The 8,561-nt window shown below is 35.0% G+C and overlaps 1 non-coding gene across 1 annotated transcript; it reads left to right on the forward strand.

The window, feature by feature from the left end:
• Positions 1-2,457: 2,457 nt before the first annotated feature.
• LOC119468927 lies at positions 2,458-2,570 on the forward strand. The gene has a single exon (XR_005197738.1). It is a non-coding gene; the product is annotated as a U5 spliceosomal RNA (small nuclear RNA).
• Positions 2,571-8,561: the final 5,991 nt, after the last annotated feature.

The following is an 8,561-nucleotide window of genomic DNA, read 5'->3' on the forward strand; positions in this document are numbered from 1 at the left end:
AGTACCTTTTATTAGAACATCAAAATTTTATAAATAAATTTATTCACTAACGTTATAAAAATATTGAATATTGTCATCTCTCGTTCATAATAGAAAAAAAACATATGTGGAGATTTTTCTGAGCATCTACTTTAGACCTGGGTCTAAATAAAGGAGAAGAAAGCCAAAAAACAAAAAAAAAAATCTGGGTCTTAAGATGATTGTTTTTTATTAAATGATCATATAAACACATCTGACTTACCTTTTTTATTGGTAGCACCAGGCAAATTCCCCGTACATCTTTTTCTTCAAAATCCTTTGACCTAAGAACAAATTTAGATAGTATTTGAAACTAGTATTATTACAGACTCAAGGCATTTTTCCTTGGTTTCTGTGATTCTTTTTAGTATTGCTGAATGAGCATTAGTACTGTCTATGTCTTGAGGAGGCTGAATTTGAATAGAAAATTATTAGCTTTATTATAATCACTTACAGACTTTTAAATTATGCTATCAATATTTTCAATAATATATTTCACTCTTGTTTTAAATGTTTGATTAGATAACCACCTCCTTTCTCCTCTTGTTCCAGCTACTGTTAATTCACTATAGTCATTGAATAAAGTATCATGCTTCTCCCAAAACAAGCAAGAATTAAAGTCACAATCCATAGGCAAAGGCTCATTATTACTGGCTCGTTGGAATTAATCACATTTAAGGCAGCAATGTAACCTGATAACCCTCAGCCCTAATTGTCTCAATCATTCTGCTCTCTTCATACCATAGCTACAGGTATTGATCGACTTACGACCTATGCAACTTATGACCATTCGACTTTACGACCACAATCGCTAGCCACAACTGCTCCACGTCTGGCAGCGCAAACGTTGCCCAGCTGGGCCTACAACAGTGCGGACCAGCTTCCGGCAGCACTACCATCTCCGCGTGCACCATTTCAACTGTACATATAGCCTACTCAAGTTACGACCAAATCGTGTTACGACCCGTCTGCCGGTCCCAATCGTGGTCGTAAGTCGAGCACTAGCTGTACTTTCCCAAAAACTGCTACAAATCTGAACTGATGACCCAGTTCTGTCTGTAGGCTGATATCCACTGATATTTTTATGCAGAGAGAACACCACAGGGTCATTTTGCTACGTTTACACTTAGTTGGTTCCAAGAGAAAAGTTTCCCCTCAATACAACTTCACCAGCAAAATATACCTGATATAGGTTAGTACTGATATAATTGTCAAGGAAATTAAGTATCTTTACGTGTGTAAGTAAAAGCTGTATTTTTCCAATTTGATTTCTCCATTTATATCTTTAAAAATGAAAGACTCTGGACTGTCTCTTGAACTGTACATTTTAAGTGTCTTGTATTAAATACTATTAATGGAAAAATAACTAATATAAGAATTCTTAAGAATTAAATTTACATATTTTGGAAAAAATATCTGGACTTCATGTCTAAAGCCTTAAGGTTGAGCTCTTTTCACCAAGAGCCCCATGCTGGTCCTCAATTTCTACATTTTTTAAGTGAGTAGGTTGAACCAGATGTCTCTGAAATTCCCTCAAACATCCTAAGTTCATTTAAGACTTTTGATGTGAAGTAATGATTTTTTTAGAGGCGGATGCTCCTAAACTCCTCCCTGGAGCCCCTCTTTGGGAGAGCTGTCTTTATATAGTTAAGTCCCATCATTTGTTGAGGGAACAAAGAAATATAGTGTACAAAGAACAATTGATAACCAAAACATTTTGATTCTGATGAAAGGGAATTGGAGACTTAACTTTCTCATGTAAAGATCCAGGTTGTAAAACAAAGTATCTCACAGTCTTTATAGAGCTCTTATAAACTGTTCTTCCTCTCTCTTGGACTGCACAATTGATGACAACCTGAGATCTAGCAAAGTTCTGGGGCATGTTACTGAAACACCAAGGGTTTGGTCTAGGTCTTGCTGCTCAACCACACAGAAAGCCAACCATTGAGATGACATGTATTGCCAAGAAAGAAGACTTTAATTGGGTGCTGCAGCCAAGGGGAGAGGAGCTCAGTCTCAAATCCATCTCCCCGACTGACTAAAACTAGGGTTTTATATAACAGGGAAGACATGGTGTAAAAGCAGTCATAGATTCATCCACATGCAATTTGATTAACTGACACAGATACCACACACATTAAAGATGCAATAAAAACACGCACCAGAACCAAACACATCCTCAAAATGGAACAGGTGCATTCATTTTTCACTGTTATTGTTAATTTCACATGAGTTTGTGTATTCAGGATACTTGTTAAATTAAAGAGAAAGGCCCTCAGACCAGGATTAGCGGTCAATGGAGTGTAATGGCAATGAGATAATATGGAAGTTGAAATTTGAAATTCTGCTGCCAAATGGTCCTGGAAGGTATTCAAGCAATTATCCAGCTAAATCAAAAAGAAAAATAATTTCTACCATACAATTAAAAATAAAGGCAATATGCTCTGGTTTCTCTTCATAATGAATAAATCTTTCACCTTTTACTAAAGATTTCTGTAGAGAGGAACAATTATGAGTTTATAGCCAAATTTTTTGATGTCCTGCTTAGGGCTAAGAATAAATGAATTAATTAATGAATTAATTAATTAATAAAGGCAATGTTGTAAATGATCCAGATTGCCTTTCATATTGATTAAATTGCCTTCATGAGTATGAAACTCTGCTGTTTGTCCATAGACAAAGACTAATGAAATCATAGGATGTCAGGAGAGAAGGAGCTATATAGATCATCTTATTCCACCAGACCATTCTATAGGTAAGAAGGCTGAGAATGGAGCATTTAAATGATTTAAGATATAGAAGAGGGTCCAACTAGAACCTAAGTCTTTGAACCTTCTAGCTAGAGTTCATTCCAATTTACACAACATGAGTTAGCTAATAGCTCGTAAGGAAGAAACGTTAACATTGAGGGAACAAAAGTTATGTTGAAAAACAAAAGAAAAAAATATGGTTGCTTTATTTATATCGTTTGTTGTCACTTTGAAACCATTGTGTTAAATACACTTAATGCAAAGTTTTAGAAAGTATAATGCCACAAAGAAGAAATGCTATAATGCTGAATGTGTTCTAAAAATGCTAATCTCTAAATGCAGACTTTTTGAGGATTTGTTTTTCTATCTTCATTGATATTTTATATCCATTCTTTAAAACTCAGCTGGCAAGAAACATAAAGTCTTTAATGTCTGGAATTCTGATTTTTATATTTTGGTAACATTTATTATAAATATTCAATTAGAATGAATTATCTTTATTTAAAAACCACATCTTTAGAACAGCTGTAAATAAGTAGACAAACCAAGGCACCTATTTTTAACTCACCCTAGATTTCCCAATCTCCCTAAGGCGTTTAAAAAGAGTATGGAGAAAGTGAGCAAACGAGTGTCATTGTGTATGTGACCTCTAAACTCCGCACAATGCAGCCTCAGATTTTTGATAATCCCTATTACAGTCCTAAATGAACTTAAAAAGGAATGATAAGACTGTCTGAAGAATAATTATTATACCCCACTATTGTTAAAAATTTTAAAGTTGATGTTGCCCAGGAGATATCAGAGAGATTAGAACCTTCCAGCTGGCTCACCCACTGCGTAGAACACCCAGGTGTTCTTATCACACTTGTCTGTGGATTTTCAGCAAGGCGGGGAGGGGACTTGGGATCTTCCACTATGAAATCTGGAAAGCTCATCAACCTTATAATCACTCTTATTTTACCAGGAAGAGAACATTCACAATTTCATAGCTAATGAGTAATAGCTCAATGGCTAAGATCAAGGCCTTCCGTCTCCCAGGACACATTCAGCCTTTTCTCAAAACCTCTATTTCTCATACTTCTAAAATATAAAGTCTTACAAGTTGGGCAATATTTTTCCAATAAAGACAAACTTTTTAATATTTTTTCTTTCATAGAAAGTCTGAGAAAATCAGACACAAAATTCTTTTTGTAAAATACATTTCATGCCATAGAAAAGTTTAACATAAAAATCTAATCTGATTAATGATACCTGGCTACATTTATCATACTGTGGCTAAAGCCTTGGACTTTACATAGAAAAGTTGTAAATGTGGATATTTAAAGGAAATGTCTGTTCACACTTTAAAATATTTTATTTTAACCAGAATTCAACCAAGGACTAGCTGGAGCAGTTAATGGCATATACTGTACTTTGTTTCCAGCATTGAAGCTTTTTTCTTACTGAGGCTTCCATCTCTGTTCCTCTCCTTTGGTTCTGTTCCTTAGTTTATCCTCCTCAATAACTCACTCCCTCAGTTACAAGATTTTTTTCTCTATCATCCAACTTCCTATCTCTCTACCTCCTCATCTTCCCATTGTATTGTTGTAATCACACTTCCAAATAACATTTTCATCTTCCAAGGGTCCTCCCAACAATCAAATCTTCCTCTTTTGTGAGAATGCTGCCAAAACACTACCAATTCTTAACACGTCGCTCATCCGGGTTCCTGCTTACTGCCACCTGTGATCCCTTCACCATTTCTTCCCTGGACACAAACTACTACTTTCCGTACAAACTGCCTTCAACCTAGACAAGCAACTGAACAAACAAACCGACCCAAACGTGTGTCTGTAGAGCTAAGACAACAGCCATGTCAGGAAATGGAGTGAGTCAGAAAACAGTCTGGGTTATTGACTTACAGTAGGTGCTTGACAGGACTGTTTGTGAGTACCTAAAAGGTATAAAGCACACAGTCCTGACAACAATTCTGTAAATAGAAATTTTCTCTATGTCACAGTTGAGGAAACTGAGGCCCAAAGGTCCTCAGAGTATAATTTTGGCCAGTCTCTTTATTTATTTTTATTTTTGAGATGGAGTCTTGCTCTGTCACCCAAGCTGGAGTACAGTGGCGCGATCTTAGCTCACTATAACCTATGCCTCCCAAGTTCAAGCGATTCTTTTGCCTCAGCCTCCTGAGTAGCTGGGATTACAGGCACCTGCCACCATGCCCAGCTAATTTTTATATTTTTAATAGAGGTGGGGTTTTGCCCTGTTACCCAGGCTACCCTCAAACTCCTGAACTCAAGTGATCCACCCGCCGCAGCCTCCCAAAGTGCTAGGATTACAGGTGTGAGCCACTGCACCCGGCCTGGCCAGTCTCTTTAAATGGAGCTAGCCCACCACTGAAAATTATGAAAGAGTTGTATAGCATTTCACTTTAGAGTTAATGTGTCCATAAGCAATGTTAGTCAGGACCACCTCCTGCCATCCTCAAGGACACTCTGCCCCTCCTCCTCCTGTCTCTCCTCCCTGATTCTCTGACCTCTACTCCAGATATTCACCAAAGGCTCTCGTGTCTGTTAACCTTTTCTGGCTGGACCACTTGTGACATTCTTTCATAGGAAAGTGATGCTATTATTCACACCCCACCTCTTAAAGATAGGTTAACTGAGAAATTGTGAAACTGACCTGTCAACTAATAATTGTTGTAACTGGAATTAAAACCCAATGGGATGAATGGAACACACAACCTAACAGTGAAATTTTGTATTCTCTCAACTACTCCATGCAACAGTTATTCACATAAATTTCTTTTTATAACACTAAAGACATTACATTTTGAGGTTTTATTTAAAGAAATTAAGATCCGTAGCATTACTGTATTAAGAATTAGAGTAATAATAAATAGCTAACATTTTATGTAATAAGTAACAAGCGTGAACTATGTGTCTTACAAATCTTATTTAATCCTTATAAAAACTACAACATAGGTAGTTCCATCATATGTTACTTAACAATGGGATATCTTCTGAGAAATGTGTCCTTATGTGTTTCACTGTGTGAACATCATAGAGTGTATCAACACAACCTAGATAGTATGCCCTCCAACATAGTTAGACTATGTAGTATAGCCTATTGGTCTTAGGCTACAAACCTCTACAGCCCGTTACTGTACTGAATACTACAGGCAATTGTAATGATAGGTAAGTATGTGTGTATCTGAACATAGAAAAGTACAGAAAAACAAGCCGTATTTTAATCTTAAGAAACCATGGTCATATATTCAATCTGTCATTGACTGGAATGCCATTAATTGGTGTATCACTGTATTATTTTTATATTACGAATGACTATTTTTTGACTTTATTTTCTTAATTTAAATATATAAGCCTCACTATTAAAGAAATATAACTCTGATGAGATCTCTTTAAAGACAACATGCAGAATCTCAAAAGACATGTAGAATCTTCAAAAATCTTCTAACATTTTACATGTCTGAGATTATAGACATAAAACAAAGGGAAGTGGAACTTAAAACACATTCATTCAATTTGGGGACAATTCTTTTGAATAATTATATTTAATACTTCTATTTTTTCACTGTTATAAAAAATGACAACTACCTAACACAAATGTGCAGGTAAACTGGCTAAAGGAGAAGGTTGTATTCTGCATTTATTACCAGATGAGTTCAAATTATTTCTATCCTTCCTAAAATCATGGTTATCAACTTTAAGTTTTAAAAATAGAACAGGGTTTTTAATTTTACCAGATGAGTTCAAATTATTTCTATCCTCCCTAAAATTATGGTAGTCAACTTTTAAGTTTTAAAAACAGAACAGAGACTTTATGAAAACAAAATATTTGAATGATCATTAAAAACATTGTTCATATTTATACATCCGCAACTCACACTGCCTTCAATATAGACTAGATTACACTAAGGGCTCACCTTACAGCTGTTTCAACACAGGCTCGGTGAAATGTGTTATTCTGGGTAAAGGGAATGAATAGAGGTTTTAATATTGACAATCAAAATTGAGACTGAAATGGTCACCAAGTAAAGAATGTGCCATAATTTAGAATAAGTCAATGAATAATATATATTTTTTTAATTATTGAAAATATAATGGGCTATGAAGACACATGCTGGGTATGTTGCCAGTCTAAAAGCATAACAAAGTATTTGGCTGAACCACATAAAATTGCCATTTTAAATCAAAATGATCACTTCTCAGCCTTTTGGCTAAGATCAAGTGAAGAATGAAATGTATTGAATACTATATTTACAAAAATAAATTAATGCACACATAAACACAGACTGGAGAAGGAAAAACATCTTCCTTATAGTGCAATGCCAATCAACAAAGGCAAACAGAATGATGGGGTTAGAAAATCCCTAATGGATGGGTGAAAGCGTGATGAGGACTGGGATATTCACATGGTTTCAAAGTAACTCTCCACAAATTCCTTATTACTTATGAAGGATAACTTTATAATAGAATTTTAGAGTGGAGAAACTTGACAGAGACCACCTTAATCACTGATGAAAGTTAACACCGCCAACGCTGGGACAAACTAATATATTTTACCTCTTGGTAGGATGACCTGAGTAAGACAAAATAGCACCCATCACTTCCGTGTTATTTTTTGTAAAAAGCATAGGCTGACTCTAATCATAAGGAAACATCAGACAAATGCAAGCTGAGAGTCATTCTGCAAAACAGCTGGCCTGAACTCTTGAATAACAAGGTCGAGAGAGACAAAGATAGGTGGAGCAACCATTCTAATTTAACAGAGACTACAGAGACACAAATATAGAGCATGACCCTAGGGTGGATGCTGGGCCAGGAAAAAAATTTTTATAAAGGATGTTGTTGAGACAATTGAAAACATATGAATTTGGACTATGAACTAAATAAATGCATTGTATTAATGTCAGATATTCTTATTTTGCAATGGTTCTGTGGATAGAAGAGAGAATACCTCTTCTTAGAAAATCTCTCCTAATTTCTTATCTTCTTAGGAAATATGCACTATAGCATTAAGTGGTAAGAGTGTACGATGTACACAGTTTATATAAAATAATTGAGAAAATGTATAATACATGTGAATATATAAAGAAATTATAAAGTATATGGGGCAAAATGTAAACATTTCATGATTTATCAAAATAAGTAACAAAGAAACTTACCTATAATATCAGATGGCTCAATCTAACATCTACATGTTTATTGACTTATATAATCAACTAAAAACCACTCAGGAACTAGAAATAACTTAGTAATATAATCACAATTAAAAATACCTAGAACAAGTATGTGAACCTGGATGAAATTCAAATTAATATATAAGTATGCTGAATACATTGTCAATAGTTGATGTTCTTACAGCAGACATTGCACTTTTGAAATTATATTCTTTCGGTATACTTTTGGTGCAAGACATAAAACAGGAAATTATTTGAGCTGCTTGAGTGGGACATCTCCAAATGAGCAGTCACGTCATCACTGATATTGCATCTCACTTTTTACTTCAGTTTATTGCATGGAAAAGTAATTCATCTCTTTGAATATGTTTCATAAGAAAAGCAGGCTCTTCGAATTCTCTTCCAAGAAATCCTGGGGCAATAGTAAATTCTGCATCCAAAATTTGAAAGGAATTTTTTACAACTTGAAATCTCACTGTCAAAGTGTAGCCTGGAAAATATTTTTATAAAACTAAAGGTAGAACAAATAATGTAAAGAAAAAATTCCAAATACATTGCTATGCTAGCCAAGCAACATCAGATGATTCAGCATTGTACCTATT

This window comes from Cebus imitator, unplaced genomic scaffold (assembly GCF_001604975.1).
Source record: "Cebus imitator isolate Cc_AM_T3 unplaced genomic scaffold, Cebus_imitator-1.0 Scaffold533, whole genome shotgun sequence".
Taxonomy (NCBI): Eukaryota; Metazoa; Chordata; class Mammalia; order Primates; family Cebidae; genus Cebus; species Cebus imitator.